General features: G+C 56.1%; 3 non-coding genes and 3 pseudogenes across 3 annotated transcripts; 4 read left to right on the top strand and 2 right to left on the bottom strand.

Annotated features, from left to right (window-relative positions):
- Positions 1 to 327: 327 nt before the first annotated feature.
- On the top strand, positions 328 to 511 carry LOC142766312 (U2 spliceosomal RNA). Its single transcript, XR_012884488.1, has one exon. It is a non-coding gene; the product is annotated as a U2 spliceosomal RNA (small nuclear RNA).
- A 7,918-nt stretch (positions 512 to 8,429) lies between these two features.
- On the top strand, positions 8,430 to 8,608 carry LOC142766343 (U2 spliceosomal RNA; annotated as a pseudogene).
- Positions 8,609 to 11,095: 2,487 nt separating this feature from the next.
- Positions 11,096 to 11,277, top strand: LOC142766450 (U2 spliceosomal RNA; annotated as a pseudogene).
- A 4,177-nt stretch (positions 11,278 to 15,454) lies between these two features.
- Positions 15,455 to 15,643, top strand: LOC142766277 (U2 spliceosomal RNA). The gene has a single exon (XR_012884458.1). It is a non-coding gene; the product is annotated as a U2 spliceosomal RNA (small nuclear RNA).
- A 170-nt stretch (positions 15,644 to 15,813) lies between these two features.
- Positions 15,814 to 15,924, bottom strand: LOC142766563 (U2 spliceosomal RNA; annotated as a pseudogene).
- A 7,020-nt stretch (positions 15,925 to 22,944) lies between these two features.
- LOC142766265 (U2 spliceosomal RNA) lies at positions 22,945 to 23,127 on the bottom strand. The gene has a single exon (XR_012884449.1). It is a non-coding gene; the product is annotated as a U2 spliceosomal RNA (small nuclear RNA).
- Positions 23,128 to 27,333: the final 4,206 nt, after the last annotated feature.

Genomic DNA, 27,333 nt, shown 5'->3' with positions numbered 1-27,333 from the left:
GGTTTCAGTTTTAACATGTTTGTAAGCGAAACTAGAAACTTCAAGCGGACTGGGGATAAAAGCAATGCCGTGAAGCCAGCGCTGCCGCTGTCGGTGCACAATGCTGGTTGTGCATGGGTGGACGTCGGAATTGCTTTGCTACTGTTTGCCCGGCTTTTGGCCAGAACTAAGTACGAGGTGTGAAAGAATGGATTTTAATTACGTGCTAATGAATTGCATCGCTTCTCGGCCTTTTGGCTAAGATCAAAGTGTAGATTTTAACTAAATAGATTTTAACTTTTACAGTTATACTAAGTTTTCTCTTTGAGTTTTTTCCTAACCATTATGATGTTTTTGTACGTGAAAATTGAATAAAAAGTCTGTTCTTATCAGCTTAATATCTGATACGGATCCTATTTGGATCCAAGATATTAAACTTATTTTTGTGATGTGGCGGAGTGCTTGAAGCTTGCTTCACCTCCGCCACGGGTTGGCCCGGTATTGCACTACCTCCGGGATCGGCCCACTCACCCCCTGCGGGGTGAGTTCGACAATAAATTCAATGATAGAAGGAGTGTTCGGATTTACCCATGATACCGGGGTAAACGGCTTGGGTGCGTCGAGTGTCCGAGACGGTGGCGGCACGCCGCCCCGGCTGACGCGGTATTCGCGTGCAGGGAGTGCGCTAGCTGTGTTTACACTTACGATTGCTCTGGGAAAATAAATGTTTCCGTGTGTATTTCATATATGGAGGGTCTCTTTTATTTTGTTATGTTCACACGTACATACTCAAGTTTCTTATTTTTTTTAACGTTCCTACTCATATTAATAAAACTATTGAGGAAATTATCATTACTGTTTCGGAGGAAAGCTAGAAGTGTGTATACGATGTGTATGCATGTGCGATGTGTATGTATGTATGTGTGTAGAAGTGTGTATGTATGTGCCAAGCTATTTCCGCTTTTCGAATTCACCCGTTTCGCAACGAAAAATAAAAAAAGCCTCTAGAAAATGGGGTTTGGTTGGTGTTTCTGTTTACAGTTGCAGTGGCAAGCGAAGGCATTTTTATTTCACATCTTCACGCGGCGTCTGAACCTGAAGACGCGTGCTCTCGCCACGTCTACGCATCTACACTATTCCCCATCACAAATTAAAATCGCAAAGAACGCCACAGGACCCACTCCGCACACACCTGCTGTACGGTGGAGCGGCAAAGCCCCGATGTGCTTTTCCTATGTCCACTGACCTTTGGGGTTTGACGTCCCAAAACCACCATATGATTATGGGAAAATTTCGACCACCTGGGGTTCTTTCACGTGCACCCTAATCTGAGCACAGGGAAATGCAGCCGCCGCGGCCGGGATTCGATCCCACCACCTGCGGGTCAGCAGCCGAGTACCTTACGGCCATCAGACCACCACGGCGGGCATCGCCTTGTTGATCAAACACTTCATTTCTGAACACCATCTCATACCAGCTCATCCACCGTTGGCTCTCGTTAATTACAACGAACATCCTCGCACGCTCACCTCAATGGAATTGCCAGTTGCTGGAAGTTCCAAGAAAATTGCGCACTAGACGTTCGGACGCACCACGCACGTACCTGAAGCGACGTGGACCCCAGGACGCGTGAGATCACGCCCCGGGCGCGCTTTGCCTCCGTACCCACTCGTCACTCCTCACAGCTTCACTAAGCCGAGTATGTAGAAGTCGAAGAAGCAGAACAACAAACCAGCCAATCCCCCACAGTGGGTGTGAGCCACAAGTGAAGGTCAACAAAAACAAGCAACACCAGCGAGCGCAGTGACGAAGCTATCGTAATGGGGCGAAATAATCCACGAATATGGCTGCACGTTGACGCACGGTCGCATTTGTGCAACCACCCGTGTCTCCCGAAGACCGTCTGTCGCGCGTCTTCGACGAAAAGCGCAGGCGAGTACTTCTCCACTGATTTCCGCGACCACTTCACGACCGCCTTCGGCCGCCTCATGTCCGTCCGGCACGATCGACGGAGCGCCGCACCAGCGCCTCGTACACGCCACCATAGCACTCCTACCCCTCGGAATCAGCAAAACTCGGACGTTTTCGACCACGACAGACAGAACCTGCCGGCCCGTTGAACGCTTGAACGACATCGCAGCGTCAAGTCGCACACTCACGTTCCGTCACCCTCTGCCACATGATCCTTCATTCACCGGCTTCACAACCCACGCGGTAGACGTTTCGCACGCATTCCCGGGTCTGCCTTTCACGGCAGGACCTTCGTCGACCTCGGTGCGGTGTTCCGCCACGTCGGAACTTGCAAGGCATATGTTGAGCGTGCTGAAGCAGCCAAAGGCACCACCTTTTTGCCGATGATTGTGGGCGTCGTTGCAGAGGCGTTGCTTGGGCAGCCGGCGTAGAAGCCATGTTGGATGGGTGACGTATTCACATTTTGCACAGTCATTTTTTTTTTTTTCCTTCCTTCCAGACTTTGGTGCTCGAGTTGGACATGTACACTATGCATCAGTTTTTAAAACAAATGCTGTAGCATCCCTCGCGACATGCCTGATAATGTTCGCCAGCAAGCATTTGGTGTGACGTCATGGGCGCATAGAGAGTACGCATGCAAGCAAGCACGCGTGGCTTCGACCTCTGGGAAAAAGAAGGTTTCAGTTTTAACATGTTTGTAAGCGAAACTAGAAACTTCAAGCGGACTGGGGATAAAAGCAATGCCGTGAAGCCAGCGCTGCCGCTGTCGGTGCACAATGCTGGTTGTGCATGGGTGGACGTCGGAATTGCTTTGCTACTGTTTGCCCGGCTTTTGGCCAGAACTAAGTACGAGGTGTGAAAGAATGGATTTTAATTACGTGCTAATGAATTGCATCGCTTCTCGGCCTTTTGGCTAAGATCAAAGTGTATCGCTTCTCGGCCTTTTGGCTAAGATCAAAGTGTAGTGTTGGCTTGTCCATCCTACTCCTGCTCTTTGTAGAAGCAATCGACCACCCGCCCGGTTAGTGCGGTGTCTTTCTCTGTCTCTTCTTGTGTTGTTGTTGTGTGCATGCCTTCTTAGCTTGTTCGAGCGACCAGCAACGACTGCCTGCGGATTCTTGGACCCCCCTGCTGACACTTGGTTCCTGCTGCCCTGGATTTCTGGCTCTGGTCATTGGTGAGATGCTAGTTCTTTAAAACACTTCTTTTTTGCCTTTCTTTTCCGCCCCCCTTTGGGGGGGTGGGTTCTCGTGCTCGGCGAGACGGGCTGCTCCAACCGGCCTTGCCGGCAGCTTCCCGTCTGAAAAGCACCCTTTTTCTTGTGTATTAGTTGGCTCAGCGGCCCTTGCATCATCTGCCCAAGTGATGTAAGATAGCGCAAGCCTTCCTTGCACGCTCTTTTTTTTTTTTTTTCTCTTTCGGAGCGCGCCTCTACTCTGGACACCAGCGAGCGCCGCTGGTGACCACGTGGAAGCAGCGTCTCCGCTCTCTCCTCTTTCTTCACTTTTCTCTGTCTTTTTTTTTTTCCTCTCTTCTACTTTCCGTCCACGTGGCCCGCGCTAAGGCTCCCCTCCCGCTCCCACTGTTGCCAGCTACACTAACAATGTAGCCAGGCGACTTTCTCTCTACTCTTGCACGCCTTTTTTTTTTTTTTTTTTTCGGAAGCGCCTTTGCTGACACGTGTCAGTAGAGGGTCCGCTCAACCGATTTCTCCTGCCTTCCTCTTTTTTTTTTCTCTCCCCTCTTCATTCGCTCGCTTTCTCCTCTCTTCTTTACTAATTCCTTCTCGTACCCTCCTCTCTGCTGCCGCAGTCAGTACTCCTTCTGCCTTCTTGGGGCAGCCAGCTGCACTCGCCATGTAGCTGGTAGCCCGCGACTCTCACTGGTGCGCACGCCGTGTTTTTTTTTTCCTTTTTCTTTCCACTTTCTTTCTCTTCCTTTTCCTCTCTGGGCGAGCGCACCCCTCTTCTCTCTTCTCCCCCGACCAGGGGGAGGAGGTCACTCACTACCTCCTTTTCTTCCCCTTTGTCTTAGGTCGTCAGCTCCACTTAAGCATGGGCTGACGATCACCCCCCACCCCCACCCTTTTTTTTTTCTTTCCTCTCTTCTTTCTCTCTCTCCTCTCCACCATTCTACTTCTTACTCAAGTGTACAGTGCCGTCTTTTATTGAAGTGTTTTTTCACAAGATGCCTAAGTGTTCTCACAATGAGGTACATCCGGCCGTGCTAATCCTGTTTTCTTTAGAAGTGTTCGCCCGCCAGTAGGTGATGTCCGAGGAGGTAGGTCCCCCGAATACAGGGGAGGCCGGGACGCCCACTGCACCGAGGCCGCGAGATGCCCAAAACCAACCCCAGCTAGGCAAGGAGGGACAGACCCTTGATGTCTTCTTCCCAATCCCACACAGCTTCACCTGCCCCATAGACAAATGTGGGGTACGGTACTCCGGGATCAGCTGGACAAGCAGGCGACAAAGCTTGGTGCGGCATCTACTAGATGAGCATGAGCTCAAAGTAAAGGTGGCATACACCTGTACCCTATGCTCCACGACCGGCCTTGGGCTGCATCCCACACTCCACTCCTGCATCGCAAGAGGTAGACACGAGCTGTCGCCCCTCGACCTCAACAGGCACAAGTGTCCACAATGCCCTGCCACCATGACAACAAGGAAGGGACTGGACAACCACATGCGCAAACACAAAAGACAGGAAGCACAGCACATGAACGAGGGACCATCGACTTCAAGGACTTCGAGGGCGGCACCTACTGCAACTCCGACTGGCCGACCCCCCCGCGCTGCTGCCGGCAACCAAGCCACACGGACAATGACCCTTCGATCGTCACAGAGCTCCAACTCAACGACGTCAACGGGATCATCACCAAGCGAGGACAGCACGACACTGAGCGCAACGCCGGACTCTCCAGCACCAACAGAGCTGGCACTCACACCTTCCTCCCCCCTTCTAGGTGACTTGCAGGAAATCCCTGACCGGGTTTCGGCAACTACGGGCACCCCATCGCCTACGCCTAGCGAGGCCGCCACCGCGAGGAGCAGGTCTTCATGTGCCTCTCTGTTCTCACAGGTTGGAAATGCATCCTCCATCACGCCGAGTCCCAGGCAACATGAGTCACCGCACAGCGACACGGACCACGACAACCCACGGCGTTCCCGGCCACCATCACCGGACCGGGCCCTTACCCCTCTCCCTCCTCTCTTAGGCAGCACAGCTTGCTCTCCAAGCCAGAGCTCCAGGGATGCGACAATTCCATCAGCAACCAGCGAGGAGGAGTCACCACCAGAAGGGTCACGGTTTTCGTCCCGTCTCCAGCAGGATCCAGACACAGCCCGCGCTACTCAGAGGACCAGTCAACAAGGAGCTCCGCAGCACAGCTTGGACACGGCACAAGGGAACCCTCAACCAAGTCCATCAGCCAGGAGTGTCACCCACAGCGTCGACTCCCCGACACCCCCAACGTCACCCGAGGGACTTTCGATAGACGACGCAGGCGGCGAGTCACAGGACCCCGCCCCACAGACAGTGAACCCCGGCGAGATCACCCTCTCCGGGCCAATCGACGACACAAGCGTACTCGCAGAACACAGCCAGCGAATCCGGCAACTGCTTCGGGAGCCCGCCACTGCTGAGCGCTGGGACGACTTCCTCTCCATCCTGGAGGAGGCCGTATCGGCGGTGAGGAGGGAGGCGAAAATTCCAGACAACCCTGCCGGTGGGAAACCCCGCGTCCCGACCAACCCGAACAACGCCCAGCAGATACAGAGCCTGTATCGTCGCAACCGCCGTCGGGCTGTTCGTGTCATCGTACAGGGCGAAACAAAACTCTGCGAGATTCCGCTGGACAGACTGGAGCAACACTTTGCTGAAACATGGGCGCCGAAGGAAGGGAACACCCACCTGCTCCTTAACAAGGCTCGCCCGGACGACATGACAGAGATCTGCCTCGCCCGATTCACCAGCGACGAGGTGGCGGCCCGTCTTCGCAGATGCGAAAACACGGCCCCTGGCAGTGACAGGATCACCTACCGCCATTGGAAAGAACATGATCCTGAAGGTCTCTTTCTCTCTGCAGCATTCAACGTGTGCCTCCAGTTCAAGCAAGTGCCCGATGCCTGGAAGGAAACGAGGACCATCCTCATCCACAAGAAGGGTGATCCGAGTGAGGTCACGAATTGGAGACCCATTGCCCTTGGGAACACCATCTCCAAGCTGTATGCGGGTTGCCTAGCTTCCCGCATGCAGCAGTGGGTGTGTGACCATGACGTGCTCTCGAGGTGTCAAAAGGGGTTCCTGCCGCACGACGGCGTGTTTGAACACAACTTCGTGCTGCAGGAGCGCCTGGACGCCGCGCGGGCCGGCGGTGGTGACCTTTGCGTGGCCTTTCTCGACTTCGCCAACGCATTTGGCTCAGTTCCGCACAACGCACTAATCGATTCTCTTCGTGGTGCAGGTGCAGGAGAGGACTTCTGCGCAATCATCGCAGACCTCTACCGAGACAACGCCACCCGGATTGTCGCCGAAGCTGGGACAACGGCCCCAGTCACAATCTCCGCTGGAATTAGACAGGGCTGCCCACTGAGCGGCCTGCTCTTCAACTTGGTGCTCGATCCAGTCATTCGGGCGGTCCAAGGAGGTGAGAGGCAGCACAATGTGCTGGCTTACGCCGATGATTTGACCCCCTTGGCGGACAGCCCCAAGAAACTGCAGGACCGCATCAACGTCGTGGCGGCTCTCGCGGGCCAGCTGGGACTTCGGCTGAACCCCAAGAAGTGCAGAAGCCTGCACCTCTCTGGTAGGACTCCCGTAGGCACTAGGGACACGAAATTCTTCGTCGACGGAGAAGAGATCCCTCGCATCAGTGACTACGAGAGTCAATCTTTTCTAGGACGCCCCGTCGGGTTCAGCCTTCTCCAAGACCGCTCTAAGGTCGATGAGGCGATCTCCGTCGGCCGCACCCTGCTCGAATCCATGCTTGCCCCATGGCAGCGAATTGATGCACTGAAAACTTTTGTCTTTCCAGCACTCAACTTCGCCATGCGGTGCGGACAAGTGGGCAAGGCGGAATGGGCCCGCCTAGACGACGCACTCCGGCCCCTGATAAAGAAAACTCTTTATCTTCCAGGTAACGCTGCAAACAACTACCTCTACGGCAGCGCAGCGGCCGGAGCAGCTGGAATCCCCCTCGCCGCAGACACAAGTGACGCCTGCCGCGTGGACAACGCCTTCAAGCTTCTGACCTCAGCCGATCTCGAGGTCCGGGAACTTGCCTTCGAAGCGCTAACCAAAATTGTCTCCAAGCGCATTCGCAGGCAGGCCACCAACGAGGAGCTCGCCTGCTACCTCAGCGGCGAAACGGAGGGCATTTTCCAGGCACGGCCGACACAACTGCAGTCCGTCTGGACCGAGGCTCGGAAGGCTTCCCGCAGGCTACACGTCACCTGGGAAATTTTCGAGGACGGAGGGACCAGCATCACGTGTGACGGAGAGGAAACTCTCACGTCAAAGAAACGACGAAAAGTGGTGAAAACGCTGCGCTTCCGAATGATGCGGGCACGCGATCGCTTCCTTCAAGAAATGCCCAATCAAGGGAAGGCAATGGAATGCGTCGCCGCAGACCCGAGCAGCTCCCACTTCATGCGCTCCGGCAAATTCACCCGCTTTTGCGACTGGCGCTTTATCCACAGGGCACGCCTGAACCTCCTACCTGTGAATGGAGCCAACCCATGGACCACATCCGCCGACAAACGGTGCCGTGTGTGCGGTTACGCAGTGGAAACGCTGCCACACGTCCTGGGTCACTGCATGCGCCACAGCATGGCCTACACCAGTCGTCACAACAAGATTGTGGCGAGGGTGAAACAAGCCGCCAGCAAGAAGTTCACGGTCACGCATGAGAACAGAGCGGTTGGTACCACCAACCTTCGCCCCGACCTCGTTCTCGCCAGGGGGGAAGAGGCGATCATCGTGGACGTGACCTGCCCCCTTGACAACCGGCTCAAAGCACTCGAGGCAGCCCGACTGGAAAAGGAACGAAAATACGAACCAGTTCGGGACTTCTTGCTCCGCCGCTACCAGAGAGTCACGATCGAAGCAGTCGTCGTCGGCATGCTTGGCTCCTGGGACCCGGCAAATGACAGAGTTTTCAAAAAACTCTGCAGCCGGAGATATCTCCGGTTACTTAAGAAGCTTGCAGTGAGCGAGACCATTGCAGCTTCTCGGGAAGTGTACTGCGCACACGTGGCCATAAAGTGACTGTCACTCGCTGGGCCACGTGCTGACAAAGTCACCCTCCCAAAGACATCGCAAAAATAAAAGGTGATACTACACGACACACGCCCCTTTCACTTTTTCTCCCCTGCTATTTCCTATTTTCACCTTCTCTATACACAGTTCACGATACACCACCTTCTTCCTTTCTGGTTGAAGGAACAAAAAATGAGAACAAGTTTTTCCTTTTCGGTCAGAAATGTTCCTAACATTTTTGAAAACCTCTGTTCTTATCAGCTTAATATCTGATACGGATCCTATTTGGATCCAAGATATTAAACTTATTTTTGTGATGCGGCGGAGTGCTTGAAGCTTGCTTCACCTCCGCCACGGGTTGGCCCGGTATTGCACTACCTCCGGGATCGGCCCACTCACCCCCTGCGGGGTGAGTTCGACAATAAATTCAATGATAGAAGGAGTGTTCGGATTTACCCATGATACCGGGGTAAACGGCTTGGGTGCGTCGAGTGTCCGAGACGGTGGCGGCACGCCGCCCCGGCTGACGCGGTATTCGCGTGCAGGGAGTGCGCTAGCTGTGTTTACACTTACGATTGCTCTGGGAAAATAAATGTTTCCGTGTGTATTTCATATATGGAGGGTCTCTTTTATTTTGTTATGTTCACACGTACATACTCAAGTTTCTTATTTTTTTTAACGTTCCTACTCATATTAATAAAACTATTGAGGAAATTATCATTACTGTTTCGGAGGAAAGCTAGAAGTGTGTATACGATGTGTATGCATGTGCGATGTGTATGTATGTATGTGTGTAGAAGTGTGTATGTATGTGCCAAGCTATTTCCGCTTTTCGAATTCACCCGTTTCGCAACGAAAAATAAAAAAAGCCTCTAGAAAATGGGGTTTGGTTGGTGTTTCTGTTTACAGTTGCAGTGGCAAGCGAAGGCATTTTTATTTCACATCTTCACGCGGCGTCTGAACCTGAAGACGCGTGCTCTCGCCACGTCTACGCATCTACACTATTCCCCATCACAAATTAAAATCGCAAAGAACGCCACAGGACCCACTCCGCACACACCTGCTGTACGGTGGAGCGGCAAAGCCCCGATGTGCTTTTCCTATGTCCACTGACCTTTGGGGTTTGACGTCCCAAAACCACCATATGATTATGGGAAAATTTCGACCACCTGGGGTTCTTTCACGTGCACCCTAATCTGAGCACAGGGAAATGCAGCCGCCGCGGCCGGGATTCGATCCCACCACCTGCGGGTCAGCAGCCGAGTACCTTACGGCCATCAGACCACCACGGCGGGCATCGCCTTGTTGATCAAACACTTCATTTCTGAACACCATCTCATACCAGCTCATCCACCGTTGGCTCTCGTTAATTACAACGAACATCCTCGCACGCTCACCTCAATGGAATTGCCAGTTGCTGGAAGTTCCAAGAAAATTGCGCACTAGACGTTCGGACGCACCACGCACGTACCTGAAGCGACGTGGACCCCAGGACGCGTGAGATCACGCCCCGGGCGCGCTTTGCCTCCGTACCCACTCGTCACTCCTCACAGCTTCACTAAGCCGAGTATGTAGAAGTCGAAGAAGCAGAACAACAAACCAGCCAATCCCCCACAGTGGGTGTGAGCCACAAGTGAAGGTCAACAAAAACAAGCAACACCAGCGAGCGCAGTGACGAAGCTATCGTAATGGGGCGAAATAATCCACGAATATGGCTGCACGTTGACGCACGGTCGCATTTGTGCAACCACCCGTGTCTCCCGAAGACCGTCTGTCGCGCGTCTTCGACGAAAAGCGCAGGCGAGTACTTCTCCACTGATTTCCGCGACCACTTCACGACCGCCTTCGGCCGCCTCATGTCCGTCCGGCACGATCGACGGAGCGCCGCACCAGCGCCTCGTACACGCCACCATAGCACTCCTACCCCTCGGAATCAGCAAAACTCGGACGTTTTCGACCACGACAGACAGAACCTGCCGGCCCGTTGAACGCTTGAACGACATCGCAGCGTCAAGTCGCACACTCACGTTCCGTCACCCTCTGCCACATGATCCTTCATTCACCGGCTTCACAACCCACGCGGTAGACGTTTCGCACGCATTCCCGGGTCTGCCTTTCACGGCAGGACCTTCGTCGACCTCGGTGCGGTGTTCCGCCACGTCGGAACTTGCAAGGCATATGTTGAGCGTGCTGAAGCAGCCAAAGGCACCACCTTTTTGCCGATGATTGTGGGCGTCGTTGCAGAGGCGTTGCTTGGGCAGCCGGCGTAGAAGCCATGTTGGATGGGTGACGTATTCACATTTTGCACAGTCATTTTTTTTTTTCCTTCCTTCCAGACTTTGGTGCTCGAGTTGGACATGTACACTATGCATCAGTTTTTAAAACAAATGCTGTAGCATCCCTCGCGACATGCCTGATAATGTTCGCCAGCAAGCATTTGGTGTGACGTCATGGGCGCATAGAGAGTACGCATGCAAGCAAGCACGCGTGGCTTCGACCTCTGGGAAAAAGAAGGTTTCAGTTTTAACATGTTTGTAAGCGAAACTAGAAACTTCATGCGGACTGGGGATAAAAGCAATGCCGTGAAGCCAGCGCTGCCGCTGTCGGTGCACAATGCTGGTTGTGCATGGGTGGACGTCGGAATTGCTTTGCTACTGTTTGCCCGGCTTTTGGCCAGAACTAAGTACGAGGTGTGAAAGAATGGATTTTAATTACGTGCTAATGAATTGCATCGCTTCTCGGCCTTTTGGCTAAGATCAAAGTGTACGCTTGTTATACGCTTTTATTCATACTAACACCACTAACTCTTTTTTAGCCTTTTTGTTACCTGATTTTATTATATACACCTTTTATTAACGTTTCTTGTTCTGTTATATAACCATGTATGATGTTTGTGTACTAAGCATAATAAAAAATTCTGTTCTTATCAGCTTAATATCTGATACGGATCCTATTTGGATCCAAGATATTAAACTTATTTTTGTGATGCGGCGGAGTGCTTGAAGCTTGCTTCACCTCCGCCACGGGTTGGCCCGGTATTGCACTACCTCCGGGATCGGCCCACTCACCCCCTGCGGGGTGAGTTCGACAATAAATTCAATGATAGAAGGAGTGTTCGGATTTACCCATGATACCGGGGTAAACGGCTTGGGTGCGTCGAGTGTCCGAGACGGTGGCGGCACGCCGCCCCGGCTGACGCGGTATTCGCGTGCAGGGAGTGCGCTAGCTGTGTTTACACTTACGATTGCTTTGGGAAAATAAATGTTTCCGTGTGTATTTCATATATGGAGGGTCTCTTTTATTTTGTTATGTTCACACGTACATACTCAAGTTTCTTATTTTTTTTAACGTTCCTACTCATATTAACGTATTCACATTTTGCACAGTCATTTTTTTTTTTCCTTCCTTCCAGACTTTGGTGCTCGAGTTGGACATGTACACTATGCATCAGTTTTTAAAACAAATGCTGTAGCATCCCTCGCGACATGCCTGATAATGTTCGCCAGCAAGCATTTGGTGTGACGTCATGGGCGCATAGAGAGTACGCATGCAAGCAAGCACGCGTGGCTTCGACCTCTGGGAAAAAGAAGGTTTCAGTTTTAACATGTTTGTAAGCCGCTGTCGGTGCACAATGCTGGTTGTGCATGGGTGGACGTCGGAATTGCTTTGCTACTGTTTGCCCGGCTTTTGGCCAGAACTAAGTACGAGGTGTGAAAGAATGGATTTTAATTACGTGCTAATGAATTGCATCGCTTCTCGGCCTTTTGGCTAAGATCAAAGTGTAGTTCATGTACCAGTCATCCAGCGGTTCGTCGACGTCCGTGGGCTCGGCCTCCGTCCCCGGTTCGCCGGCACCATCACCTGCCGCAAGCCCGGCCCCCTCCGAGCAGCCCTTGCGTGACGCCGGAGGCACGTCTTCACCTACGCCGCAGATAGGGGTCCCGACGCCTGCCGGCGTTCCCGTGGCCTCGCCCGTCCCTGGGTCACCACGGTCGCCGGATCCTGCGTCGCCACAAAGACCTCCGTGGTCCGCCAGGCAAGTCCTGGTACCGTACGACTTCGGGCCCTCGTCGTCGTCAGATGGCGCGTCTCCTGCCCCGCGCGGCTCGTCGGCGGCTTCGCCCGTTGGCGACGCCGCGTTTCTGCTCGACGGCGACAACACCATCTCCTACGACGTCGCGGTGTCTTCGCCGCCGCTCGATGCCGGGTCGTCCCCGGTCGTTCTGCCCGGGTCCCCGGTGTCTCCGGCCTCCTCCCCGTCGCCACCCGCGTCCGTGGACGAGGCCGCGGCGGATCCCGACGACGTACAGGAGCAACCCGAGTCCGACCCCGCGACCCTCCGGATGCCACCGGACCACACGCGCCTCCTCGAGGACCAGGCACGCCTGCTCCGCTCCTTGCTGCGGGACCCGCCCACCGACGAGTCATGGGCCCAATGCGAGGAAGCATGGACGCGGGCCGTCGCCTTGTCTGTCGAGGCGGTGCGTCTCCCACCGGTGCGTCCTGGTCGCCAACGCCGCCAGCCCGACCCAACGAACGCGGTCGGCATACAGCGGCTGTACCGCCGCAACCGTCGACGCGCGGTTCGGCTAATCCTGGAGGGACAACCCCAGACGTGCGCCATCCCGCTTCAGGATCTGCAGGACCATTGGGGACGCACGTGGTCGGCCCGCCAGGCCGACTCTACCCTTCTTCTGGGAAGAGAACCGGCCCCGGCGGGAGTAGATACGACCAACTTCTCACCGGACGAGGTGTTCGGGCGTTTGCGCAAGTCCGAGAGCACGGCCCCCGGAGCAGACCGTCTTACCTACCACCATTGGCGAACGGTCGATCCGGAGGCACGGTTCCTGGCGGCGCTCTTTAACGCCTGTCTACACCACAGACGCACGCCCGACTCTTGGAGGACAACTAGAACCGTCCTCATTTTCAAGAGAGGAGACCCCCAGGTCCCGTCCAACTGGCGGCCTATAGCCCTTGGCTGCACGGCTGCGAAGCTTTATGCTAAGTGCCTTGCAGCCCGGCTCCAGGCCTGGATGATCGAGCACGCCGTGCTGTCGAAGTGCCAGAAGGGCTTCCTTCCGCACGACGGCGTGTTCGAGCTTAATTACATCTTACAACGCAGGCTCGACATCGCCCGGTCGGGAGGCCCCGACCTGTGTGCGGCGCTGTTGGACTTCAACAACGCGTATGGATCCGTCCCGCACCAGGCTTTGCTCGACGCCCTGACCGGTGCTGGCGCCGGCCCCGTGTTTACGGAGGTAATCGGCGACCTTTACAGGGACAACACCACCTGCATCCTGGCGGCCGAGGGAACAACCGAGCCGATCCCGATCCTGGCAGGGCTGCGTCAGGGTTGCCCACTAAGTGGAATTTTATTTAACTTGGTGATTGACCCGGTCATCCGCGCAGTGCAGGGTGAAGGTTCCGACCATAAGACCCTTGCCTACGCGGACGACCTGACTCCCCTGGCCTCGACCCCGCGCCGACTCCAGCAGCGCATCAACCGGATCGAGACCCTCGCCGCATCCCTGGGCCTGTCCTTGAACCCGTCGAAGTGCGCGTCTTTCCACATGGTCGGATCGACACCTGTGGGGATGCGCCCGACGGAGTTCAGAGTATCGGGCGTTTCCATCTCGGTACTGCGCGACTTTGAGCCGCAGCGGTACTTGGGACGTCCCATCGGCTTCAGAATCCCCTCCGGCTCCGGTTCCGCCGTCGAGTCCGCCATCGCCCAAGCCCGGGCGATCATGTCGTCGATGTTGGCGCCGTGGCAGCGTCTGGACGCCCTCCGGACCTTCGTCTACCCGGCGCTCAACTTCCCGATGAGGTGCGGGGTTCTTTCGACGACGGACTGGCGCCGACTGGACGATGCCATTCGGCCGCTGGTAAAGCGCACGCTCTACCTACCCACCAACGCGGCCACCAACTATATCTACGGTTCCGCCCCTGGTGGTGCCGTCGGGATCCCGGTCGCGGCGGAGCTCAGCCAACTCTGCCGCATCGACTCGGCCTACAAGCTCCTGACGTCCCCCGACACCGAGCTGCGGCAGATGGCCTTGGAAGACGCTTATGCAACTGCCACTGCCCGCCTCGGTTGGGAGGTCACCCGCTTCGAGCTGGAGACCTACCTCGGGGGATCGCTTGAGGACGGGTTCCGGGTTCCGGCCAACCAGTTGCGGTCCGTGTGGACGAATGCCCGTAAGGCGTCCCGCCAGTACAACGTCGCCTGGACCTTGGATCCTGGCGGCGTTCGGCTCACCTGTGGCGACGCGACGATAACTCCGCAGCACCGATGCCGCGTCATGCGGACGCTGCGTGAGATACTGGCCAGACAACGGGACCGCGCCCTGCACGACCTCCCCAACCAAGGGAAGGTGCTGGCCTGCGTGGCGGCTGATCGCGCCAGTTCCCACTTCATGCGGACGGGCGCCTTCACCACCTTCGCGGACTGGCGGTTCGTGCACAGGGCCCGCCTGAACCTGCTCCCACTCAACGGCGCTCGCATGTGGGGCGCACCGGACAGGGACCAGCGGTGCCGCGTCTTCGGGTACCTGAGGGAGACGCTGCCGCATGTGGTGTGCCACTGCATGCCTCGCAGTGCGCTCTACCGGGCCCGCCACGACGCCATCGTCAACCGTGTCCGGACCGCCGCCTCCCGCGAGTTCATGGTGGCCTTCGAAAACCAGGCCGTCGGAGACACGGGCCTGCGTCCGGATCTCGTCCTGGTGCGTGGCGAAGAGGCTATTGTCATCGACGTCACGTGCCCGTTCGAGAATACGCCGGATGCATTCGAGAACGCCCGTAACGCCAAGCTGGCTCATTACGAGCCGGTGGTGGCGTTTCTCCGTCGCCGGTACCAGCGGGTCACCATGGACGCCGTCATCGTGGGAGCCCTCGGCGCTTGGGACTCTAGGAACGACCGTGTGCTTCGGCGCATATGTTCGCGTCCCTACTTGCGCCTATTTAAAAAACTATGCGTGAGTGAAGTGATTGCCGCATCACGAGGAATTTATCACGAACACTTAAGGCAGTCGAATTAAACTCTGCGTGCGCGTCCCTAGGATGATACAAATGCATTATCATTGCATGATATGCAAGAACTCGTTCCCGACCATGTGCGAACTCCCCAAGTGCGTCCTTTTAAGTGTCCTGAAAGCGTTGATTGTTACGCGCCATTTCCTGTCTTGGATGTTGCGCTAACTTCAATTATGCTGCGGTGAAGAAGCCATGTCTTATAGTCGGACTCATTCACTTACGGCCCCAAGAAACATTAATAAAGCTATCTGTTCTTATCAGCTTAATATCTGATACGGATCCTATTTGGATCCAAGATATTAAACTTATTTTTGTGATGCGGCGGAGTGCTTGAAGCTTGCTTCACCTCCGCCACGGGTTGGCCCGGTATTGCACTACCTCCGGGATCGGCCCACTCACCCCCTGCGGGGTGAGTTCGACAATAAATTCAATGATAGAAGGAGTGTTCGGATTTACCCATGATACCGGGGTAAACGGCGTGGGTGCGTCGAGTGTCCGAGACGGTGGCGGCACGCCGCCCCGGCTGACGCGGTATTCGCGTGCAGGGAGTGCGCTAGCTGTGTTTACACTTACGATTGCTCTGGGAAAAATAAGTTTAATATCTTGGATCCAAATAGGATCCGTATCAGATATTAAGCTGATAAGAACAGAGTGCTTTTATTGATGTTCAATACAAGTCTTCTAGTGACTGTAAATGCACTCGTTTGTGATTTTGGTGAGACCAGGACCGACGGCAGGAAAGTGCCCCAGAACGGTGATGCCAGAAGTTGAACCCTGTGAGACGTAGTCCAGGGTCAAGAAAAGCACCAGGTAGGCTCCGGATGTGGTGTTTTCAGGAACACTGCGACCAGGGAACTTGTGCCGGACAGGAACCCATGTGTTGTGATTTGATGGTGGTGATCAGTTGATCAAGGAGGGGACCAGGCTTCGTAGTGGTAGATTACTGTCAGTTGCGGCCGTGGCCGACGTGGGTGTGGTAAACGGACCGAGACGCCGCCACCACCTCGCTGACGCAAAGTTTCTTCATCAGGCGCAGATAAGATCTGGAGCACAGTCGCCTCAGGACTTGGTCGTTGGCCGGATCCCAGGCGCCAAGTGTTCCAACGATGACCGCGGCCACCGTCACTCTCTGGTAGCGTCGGCGGAGGTAGGCAGCGACGGGTTCGTACTTGGCGAGCTTGTCGTTGCGGGCGTTCGAGAAGGCCTCTGGTGTGTTTTCGAATGGACAAGCTACGTCAATCACCAAGGCCTCCTCGCCGCGCACAACGACCAGGTCAGGGCGTAGGCCAGTGTCGCCGACGAACCGGTTCTCGTAAGCCACCGTGAATTGACGGGTTGCTGCTGTACGTAGGCGTTTGACCACCGCGTTGTGCCGCGCCTGATACATGGCACTGTGTGTCATGCAGTGGCACAACACATGCGGTAAACTCTCACGTTGGTATCCGCAGACCCGGCAACGCTGATCGCGGTCGGCGGGACCCCACATGACCGAACCGTTGAGAGGTAGTAGGTTCAGACGCGCTCGGTGGATGAAGCGCCAGTCCGCGAAGTGTGTGAACGCTCCACTCCGCATGAAATGAGAACTGGCCCGTCCCGCCGAGACGCAAGCCATGACCTTGCCTTGGTTGGATTGTGCATGTAGGGCGTTGTCGCGATCTGTGGCGAGTACATCTCGCAGAGACCGCATGACGCGGTTGCGATGTGAAGGCGGTAGGGTGACGTCGCCGCACGTGATGGTGACGTGGTCGGGGCTCAACGACCACGAGACGTGTAACCGCCGGGACGCCTTGCGGGCCTCCGTCCACACGGAACGAAGCTGTGTGGCAGGTGTGGACTGAACTCCTTGGAGGTCGCCGGACAGATAAGCCTCGAGTTCGAATCGGGTCGCCTCCCATCCGAGTCGTGTCGAGGCGATGCCATAGGCGTCGGAGAGTGCCAACTCGCGCAAGCACCGATCAGACGTCGTGAGGAGTTTAAATGCCGAGTCGACGCGGCAGATGTCGCTTAACTCGGCAGCCACAGGTATGGCAACTGCCCCGCCAGCAGAGCTCCCGTAGACGTAATGGGTGGACGCGTTGGTCGGCACGTAGAGGGTTCGTTTGACAAGTGGCCGTATAGCGTCGTCGAGACGGCGCCAGTCGGACTTGCCAAGTACCCCGCATCGCATTGCGAAGTTTAGGGCCGGGTACACGAAAGACTTCAGTGCATCGATGCGCTGCCAGGGGGCAAGTAGAGAGGAGAAGAGGGCCCTCGCTTGGCAGATGGCGTCGTCCACAGGTGAAGAACCGGTCCTAGCTGGAAGGCGGAAACCCACCGGGCGTCCCAAGAAACGCAGTGGCTCGGAGTTCTCGAGTGGTGAGACAGGAACGCCGGACACCTGGAATACGGTAGGACGCATTCCGACGGGGGTCATGCCACTCATATGCACAGTAGAGCACTTTGATGGATTTAAAGCTAGTCCAAGAGGACCAGCTAGGGACTCCACCGTGTCAATTCGCTGCTGTAGGAGGGAAGGGGAGTCGGCCAGCGGCGTGAGGTCGTCTGCGTATGCGAGAATTTTATGGTCGTCTTCATCGCCCTGTACGCCACGAATGATCGGGTCCACGACGAGGTTAAAAAGCAACCCCGATAGGGGGCAACCTTGGCGGATACCTGATCGAATAGGTACCGGCTCTGTTACTCCTTCAGCTGCGACGATGAGGGTATTGTTATCGCGGTAGAGATCTGCGATTATCTCAGTGAATGTGTCTCCAGCACCAGCTCCCCGTAGAGCGTCGAAGAGGGCCTGATGGGGTACGGACCCGTAAGCATTGGTGAAATCCAGTAGTGCTGCACAGAAGTCCGGGCCACCAGCTCTTGCCACGTCGAACCTGTGCTGGAACACATAATTGCGCTCGAATACCCCATCGTGCGGTAGGAAGCCCTTTTGGCAATGGGAAAGAACTTGATGGTCCGTAATTCATTTTTGTAGTCGGGCTGCCAAGCACTTGGCGTATAGTTTTGAGGCTGTACTTCCAAGTGCTATCGGTCGCCAATTACCAGGAATCGTAGGGTCCCCTCTCTTGTGAATTAATATTGTCCTTGAGGTCCGCCATGAGTCAGGTGTTCGACGGTGGTGAATACAGGCGTTAAACAGGGCAGACAGGAATTTAGCTTCTGGGTCGACGGACTTCCAGTGTCGATAGGTGAGCCTGTCGGAGCCAGGAGATGTATTCTCTGATTTGCGAAGCCGGAGAAGGACCTCGTCTGCCGAGAAAGACGCCATATTCACAGGTTCGGGGGCCACAGGTCTTTGAAAGAGGGTTGTCGTGTCAGCTGTGTGGTGAGACCAGGTAGAGCCCCAATGATCCTGGAGTTCCTGAAGTGGTATGTCGCAGGACCGGGGAGGACCTTCCAGTATCAGTCGCACAGCACGACGACGATTCCGGCGGTATAATCGCTGGATGTCCGTAGCATTCTCGGGGTTGATCGAGCGTGGGGACCGACCAGGTACTACGGGAGGGAGACGAACAGCCTCCGTAGCTATGGTAACGGCTTGTGTCCACGCCTGGTCACATATCGCCCAGGAATCCTGCGTTGGTGGATTACGCAGTGTGGAACGGAGTGATTGTACTTGCTGTGCAAGCAGAGCCGTGTTGTCTGGTGGCATGTCCATTGCCGGGTCATCCACTGGTACGTCAGGGGCGTCGTCATCGTTAACCGCCTCGTCAGGGTCATCGGTCCGTTCCGGGAGTGAAGATGAAGGGGAACTCGAACGAGAGGTCGATGAATCTGGAGAGATAGTCGGATGAGCTGACGTACCAGGCGTAACAGTTGTCTCGCCAGATGTGGATTGGTCGGGTGGCACGGGCGTTGGCGGTCCGGGATCCGAAGGTAGCGGTCGAGGCGTCGTATAACCGGAATTAGAAGTGGTTGCTGTGTTGTCCGGTGTGGAAGACACTGTAGACCGTGAAGCCGACGGAGAACCGGTAGCCGAAGTGCTATAGACCGAACCCGTACTCGAGGATGGCGTCGATGTAGAAGACTTGCCTCCACGACGTCTTCGAGGCCGGGAAACGGTTTCTGTAACCTGTACTTCCTGTTGGACTCGGTGAGCTGTACCTGAAAGAGCTGGTCCGGGAGATGGTGTGGTCTCTGTGCCAGAGGAACTAGAGGGAGTCGCCGTAGGCTGCCGTGGCGGGCGAAGAGGTACAAATGGAGTGGACTCCTCTTGCGCATGCCGTGCCAAGGTGTGCCGGGCCAAGGAGCGATCGCAATTGAAGCTCTTCGGGCAATATCGGCAGGGGTGGTAAGGCTCGTTCGAGGCAGGACCCGGGCAGTCGTGGCGGGCAGACAGCGAATTCAACCGGGCATCACAGGCGACGCACCGGTAGAGACGCCCCGTTGGCCGAACCCCGTGTTTCTGCTCCATGTGGGACCGCCACGCGGACAGTCGGAGCGAGACTGATGTGCGGGCTTGGCAGCCCGCGCAACAGGGATACGGACAACGAAGGATCCCAGGCACCGGCAGGTACACCGTCATGATGCCCTGGTGAATGACGGGCGGTCGGGAGCGAGGAGGGCCCGATGCTGCCGCTGAAACGCCAGTAGACGCGGGTGTGCCAGGACGAGGCCGCTGGGCCGGCGGGGGCGCCGGTGTGCTCGTCCCCGAAGGAGGAGCGGGACGCCGCCGACGGTTACCGGAACCCGGGAAGAGCGGCTCGACGGACACGGCAGGTGGCCGGCGGGGGGCAGGCATGGCCAGGCAGGGACTTCTCCAGGTCCTCGTGGACGGACGTCCGGACAGGAAGGCCGGGGCGTCGGCGACGGCGAAGTGGTCACGAAGACCGGGGTCCGTTAGTGTCACCAGCAGGCATTGGCGACCGGACCGGGAGTGGCAAGCAAGGAAAGGCTTGTAGACTTTCACCACTCCCGGAGGGCGTCTTCTCCCGCTGGCTTGACTGGAACGCCCGGTCGGTCCGTGTCCACGTCCCCGTGGCTTGATGTCCGGTCCGGTAGGCTCCGACGACGGCGGTGATGAAGTGGTCACGAGGACCGGGGCCCGTGGGTGTCGTCAGCAGGCATTGACGACCGGGCCGGGAGTGGCAGGCAAGAAAAGGCTCGTGGACTCTTACCACTCCCGGAGGGCGTCTGCTCCTGCTGGTGGGCCCGCCGCGTCGGTAGATGGCCGGAGACTCCTTCGAAGGTGCAGCAGGGCCGAGGAACCAGGTGGACCCAGGAACAGCGTAGCTGCGTGCGACCAGGGGGGGGGGACCTTCCAGGGCGGCCGGCTCCCCGGGAGGGACCGTTCTCGACCTTTGGTTGTAAAGATCAAAGTGGGAGATCCACGTGTACTACACTTTGATCTTAGCCAAAAGGCCGAGAAGCGATGCAATTCATTAGCACGTAATTAAAATCCATTCTTTCACACCTCGTACTTAGTTCTGGCCAAAAGCCGGGCAAACAGTAGCAAAGCAATTCCGACGTCCACCCATGCACAACCAGCATTGTGCACCGACAGCGGCAGCGCTGGCTTCACGGCATTGCTTTTATCCCCAGTCCGCTTGAAGTTTCTAGTTTCGCTTACAAACATGTTAAAACTGAAACCTTCTTTTTCCCAGAGGTCGAAGCCACGCGTGCTTGCTTGCATGCGTACTCTCTATGCGCCCATGACGTCACACCAAATGCTTGCCGGCGAACATTATCAGGCATGTCGCGAGGGATGCTACAGCACTTGTTTTAAAAACTGATGCATAGTGTACATGTCCAACTCGAGCACCAAAGTCTGGAAGGAAAAAAAATGACTGTGCAAAATGTGAATACGTCACCCATCCAACATGGCTTCTACGCCGGCTGCCCAAGCAACGCCTCTGCAACGACGCCCACAATCATCGGCAAAAAGGTGGTGCCTTTGGCTGCTTCAGCACGCTCAACATATGCCTTGCAAGTTCCGACGTGGCGGAACACCGCACCGAGGTCGACGAAGGTCCTGCCGTGAAAGGCAGACCCGGGAATGCGTGCGAAACGTCTACCGCGTGGGTTGTGAAGCCGGTGAATGAAGGATCATGTGGCAGAGGGTGACGGAACGTGAGTGTGCGACTTGCCGCTGCGATGTCGTTCAAGCGTTCAACGGGCCGGCAGGTTCTGTCTGTCGTGGTCGAAAACGTCCGAGTTTTGCTGATTCCGAGGGGTAGGAGTGCTATGGTGGCGTGTACGAGGCGCTGGTGCGGCGCTCCGTCGATCGTGCCGGACGGACATGAGGCGGCCGAAGGCGGTCGTCAAGTGGTCGCGGAAATCAGTGGAGAAGTACTCGCCTGCGCTTTTCGTCGAAGACTCGCGACAGACGGTCTTCGGGAGACACGGGTGGTTGCACAAATGCGACCGTGCGTCAACGTGCAGCCATATTCGTGGATTATTTCGCCCCATTACGATAGCTTCGTCACTGCGCTCGCTGGTGTTGCTTGTTTTTGTTGACCTTCACTTGTGGCTCACACCCACTGTGGGGGATTGGCTGGTTTGTTGTTCTGCTTCTTCGACTTCTACATACTCGGCTTAGTGAAGCTGTGAGGAGTGACGAGTGGGTACGGAGGCAAAGCGCGCCCGGGGCGTGATCTCACGCGTCCTGGTGTCCACGTCGCTTCAGGTACGTGCGTGGTGCGTCCGTACGTCTAGTGCGCAATTTTCTTGGAACTTCCAGCAACTGGCAATTCCATTGAGGTGAGCGTGCGAGGATGTTCGTTGTAATTAACGAGAGCCAACGGTGGATGAGCTGGTATGAGATGGTGTTCAGAAATGAAGTGTTTGATCAACAAGGCGATGCCCGCCGTGGTGGTCTGATGGCCGTAAGGTACTCGGCTGCTGACCCGCAGGTGGTGGGATCGAATCCCGGCCGCGGCGGCTGCATTTCCCTGTGCTCAGATTAGGGTGCACGTGAAAGAACCCCAGGTGGTCGAAATTTTCCCATAATCATATGGTGGTTTTGGGACGTCAAACCCCAAAGGTCAGTGGACATAGGAAAAGCACATCGGGGCTTTGCCGCTCCACCGTACAGCAGGTGTGTGCGGAGTGGGTCCTGTGGCGTTCTTTGCGATTTTAATTTGTGATGGGGAATAGTGTAGATGCGTAGACGTGGCGAGAGCACGCGTCTACGCATCTACGTCAGACGCCGCGTGAAGATGTGAAATAAAAATGCCTTCGCTTGCCACTGCAACTGTAAACAGAAACACCAACCAAACCCCATTTTCTAGAGGCTTTTTTATTTTTCGTTGCGAAACGGGTGAATTCGAAAAGCGGAAATAGCTTGGCACATACATACACACTTCTACACACATACATACATACATACACATCGCACATGCATACACATCGTATACACACTTCTAGCTTTCCTCCGAAACAGTAATGATAATTTCCTCAATAGTTTTATTAATATGAGTAGGAATGTTAAAAAAAATAAGAAACTTGAGTATGTACGTGTGAACATAACAAAATAAAAGAGACCCTCCATATATGAAATACACACGGAAACATTTATTTTCCCAGAGCAATCGTAAGTGTAAACACAGCTAGCGCACTCCCTGCACGCGAATACCGCGTCAGCCGGGGCGGCGTGCCGCCACCGTCTCGGACACTCGACGCACCCACGCCGTTTACCCCGGTATCATGGGTAAATCCGAACACTCCTTCTATCATTGAATTTATTGTCGAACTCACCCCGCAGGGGTTGAGTGGGCCGATCCCGGAGGTAGTGCAATACCGGGCCAACCCGTGGCGGAGGTGAAGCAAGCTTCAAGCACTCCGCCGCATCACAAAAATAAGTTTAATATCTTGGATCCAAATAGGATCCGTATCAGATATTAAGCTGATAAGAACAGAGTGCTTTTATTGATGTTCAATACAAGTCTTCTAGTGACTGTAAATGCACTCGTTTGTGATTTTGGTGAGACCAGGACCGACGGCAGGAAAGTGCCCCAGAACAGTGATGCCAGAAGTTGAACCCTGTGAGACGTAGTCCAGGGTCAAGAAAAGCACCAGGTAGGCTCCGGATGTGGTGTTTTCAGGAACACTGCGACCAGGGAACTTGTGCCGGACAGGAACCCATGTGTTGCGATTTGATGGTGGTGATCAGTTGATCAAGGAGGGGACCAGGCTTCGTAGTGGTAGATTACTGTCAGTTGCGGCCGTGGCCGACGTGGGTGTGGTAAACGGACCGAGACGCCGCCACCACCTCACTGACGCAAAGTTTCTTCATCAGGCGCAGATAAGATCTGGAGCACAGTCGCCTCAGGACTTGGTCGTTGGCCGGATCCCAGGCGCCAAGTGTTCCAACGATGACCGCGGCCACCGTCACTCTCTGGTAGCGTCGGCGGAGGTAGGCAGCGACGGGTTCGTACTTGGCGAGCTTGTCGTTGCGGGCGTTCGAGAAGGCCTCTGGTGTGTTTTCGAATGGACAAGCCACGTCAATCACCAAGGCCTCCTCGCCGCGCACAACGACCAGGTCAGGGCGTAGGCCAGTGTCGCCGACGAACCGGTTCTCGTAAGCCACCGTGAATTGACGGGTTGCTGCTGTACGTAGGCGTTTGACCACCGCGTTGTGCCGCGCCTGATACATGGCACTGTGTGTCATGCAGTGGCACAACACATGCGGTAAAGTCTCACGTTGGTATCCGCAGACCCGGCAACGCTGATCGCGGTCGGCGGGACCCCACATGACCGAACCGTTGAGAGGTAGTAGGTTCAGACGCGCTCGGTGGATGAAGCGCCAGTCCGCGAAGTGTGTGAACGCTCCACTCCGCATGAAATGAGAACTGGCCCGATCCGCCGAGACGCAAGCCATGACCTTGCCTTGGTTGGATTGTGCATGTAGGGCGTTGTCGCGATCTGTGGCGAGTACATCTCGCAGAGACCGCATGACGCGGTTGCGATGTGAAGGCGGTAGGGTGACGTCGCCGCACGTGATGGTGACGTGGTCGGGGCTCAACGACCACGAGACGTGTAACCGCCGGGACGCCTTGCGGGCCTCCGTCCACACGGAACGAAGCTGTGTGGCAGGTGTGGACTGAACTCCTTGGAGGTCGCCGGACAGATAAGCCTCGAGTTCGAATCGGGTCGCCTCCCATCCGAGTCGTGTCGAGGCGATGCCATAGGCGTCGGAGAGTGCCAACTCGCGCAAGCACCGATCAGACGTCGTGAGGAGTTTAAATGCCGAGTCGACGCGGCAGATGTCGCTTAACTTGGCAGCCACAGGTATGGCAACTGCCCCGCCAGCAGAGCTCCCGTAGACGTAATGGGTGGACGCGTTGGTCGGCACGTAGAGGGTTCGTTTGACAAGTGGCCGTATAGCGTCGTCGAGACGGCGCCAGTCGGACTTGCCAAGTACCCCGCATCGCATTGCGAAGTTTAGGGCCGGGTACACGAAAGACTTCAGTGCATCGATGCGCTGCCAGGGGGCAAGTAGAGAGGAGAAGAGGGCCCTCGCTTGGCAGATGGCGTCGTCCACAGGTGAAGAACCGGTCCTAGCTGGAAGGCGGAAACCCACCGGGCGTCCCAAGAAACGCAGTGGCTCGGAGTTCTCGAGTGCTGAGACAGGAACGCCGGACACCTGGAATACGGTAGGACGCATTCCGACGGGGGTCATGCCACTCATATGCACAGTAGAGCACTTTGATGGATTTAAAGCTAGTCCAAGAGGACCAGCTAGGGACTCCACCGTGTCAATTCGCTGCTGTAGGAGGGAAGGGGAGTCGGCCAGCGGCGTGAGGTCGTCTGCGTATGCGAGAATTTTATGGTCGTCTTCATCGCCCTGTACGCCACGAATGATCGGGTCCACGACGAGGTTAAAAAGCAACCCCGATAGGGGGCAACCTTGGCGGAGACCTGATCGAATAGGTACCGGCTCTGTTACTCCTTCAGCTGCGACGATGAGGGTATTGTTATCGCGGTAGAGATCTGCGATTATCTCAGTGAATGTGTCTCCAGCACCAGCTCCCCATAGAGCGTCGAAGAGGGCCTGATGGGGTACGGACCCGTAAGCATTTTTGAAATCCAGTAGTGCTGCACAGAAGTCCGGGCCACCAGCTCTTGCCACGTCGAACCTGTGCTGGAACACATAATTGAGCTCGAATACCCCATCGTGCGGTAGGAAGCCCTTTTGGCAATGGGAAAGAACTTGATGGTCCGTAATCCATTTTTGTAGTCGGGCTGCCAAGCACTTGGCGTATAGTTTTGAGGCTGTACTTCCAAGTGCTATCGGTCGCCAATTACCAGGAATCGAAGGGTCCCCTCTCTTGTGAATTATTATTGTCCTTGAGGTCCGCCATGAGCCAGGTGTTCGACGGTGGTGAATACAGGCGTTAAACAGGGCAGACAGGAATTTAGCTTCTGGGTCGACGGACTTCCAGTGTCGATAGGTGAGCCTGTCGGAGCCAGGAGATGTATTCTCTGATTTGCGAAGCCGGAGAAGGACCTCGTCTGCCGAGAAAGACGCCATATTCACAGGTTCGGGGGCCACAGGTCGTTGAAAGAGGATTGCCGTGTCAGCTGTGCGGTGAGACCAGGTAGAGAAAGGTCGAGAAAGGTCGTCAATGCCTGCTGACGACACCCACGGGCCCTGGTCTTCGTGACCACTTCATCGCCGTCGTCGTCCGAGCCTACCGGCCCGGACATCAAGCCACGGGGACGTGGACACCGACCGACCAGGCGTTCCAGTCCAGCCAGCGGGAGAAGACGCCCTCCGGGAGTGGTGAGAGTCTACGAGCCTTTTCTTGCCTGCCACTCCCGGTCCGGTCGCCAATGCCTGCTGGTGACACCAACGGACCCCAGTCATCGTGACCACTTCGCCGACGTCGTCCTCGCCCCGGCCTTCCTGCCCGGACGTCCGTCCACGAGGTCCTGGAGAAGTCACTGCCTGGCCATGCCTACCCCCTGCCGGCCACCTGCCGTGTCCGTCGAGGCGCTCTTCCTGGGTTCCGGTAGCCGCCGGCGGCGTCCCGCTCCCCCTTCGGGGATGAGCACACCGGCGCCGCCGCCGGCCCAGCGGCCTCGTCCTGGCACCCCCGCGCCTACTGGCGTTTCAGCGGCAGCGTCGGGCCCTCCTCGCTCACGACCGCCCGTCATTCACCAGGGCATCATGACGGTGTACCTGCCGGTGCCTGGGATCCTTCGTTGTCCCTATCCCTGTTGCGCGGGCTGCCAAGCCCGCACATCAGTCTCGCTCCGACTGTCCGCGTGGCGGTCCCACATGGAGCATAAGCACGGGGTTCGGCCAACGGGGCGTCTCTACCGGTGCGTCGCCTGTGATGCCCAGTTGAATTCGCTGTCCGCCCGCCACGACTGCCCGGGTCCTGCCTCGAACGAGCCTTACCATCCCTGCCGGTATTGCCCCAAGAGCTTCAACTGCGATGTTAACTGTTAACTGCGATAAGAACAGATACATTTTATTGATGTTTCATGGGGCCGTAAGTGAATGAGTCCAACTATTAGACATAGCTTTTCCCGCGACATAATTGATGTTAGCCTGATAGCCAAAACATGAAATGGCGCTTTAGAATCGACACTTTCAGGTCACTTGCAAGGACGCACTTGGGGAGTTTGCACATGGTCGGGAACGAGTTCAACCAGATTATATAATGTTAATGCATTTGCATTGTTCTAGGGACGCGCACGCACACAGTTTAATTTGACTGCCGTAAGTGTTCGTGATATATGCCTCGTGATGCGGCAATCACTTCACTAACGCAGAGTTTCTTAAATAGGCGCAGATAGGGACGCGAACATATGCGGCGAAGCACACGGTCGTTCCTTGAGTCCCACGCGCCGAGGGCTCCCACGATGACGGCGTCCATGGTGACCCGCTGGTACCGGCGACGGAGAAACGCCACCACCGGCTCGTAATGAGCCAGCTTGGCGTTACGGGCGTTCTCGAATGCATCCGGCGTATTCTCGAACGGGCACGTGACGTCGATGACAATTGCCTCTTCGCCACGCACCAGGACGAGATCCGGACGCAGGCCCGGGTCTCCGACGGCCTGGTTTTCGAAGGCCACCGTGAACTCGCGGGAGGCGGCGGTCCGGACACGGTTGACGATGGCGTCGTGGCGGGCCCGGTAGAGT

The sequence above is a fragment of the Rhipicephalus microplus genome, chromosome 6 (genome assembly GCF_043290135.1).
Source record: "Rhipicephalus microplus isolate Deutch F79 chromosome 6, USDA_Rmic, whole genome shotgun sequence".
Lineage (NCBI taxonomy): Eukaryota > Metazoa > Arthropoda > Arachnida > Ixodida > Ixodidae > Rhipicephalus > Rhipicephalus microplus.
The sequence above is the reverse complement of the archived record's forward strand: the minus strand, read 5'-3'. Positions and strand labels throughout refer to the sequence as shown.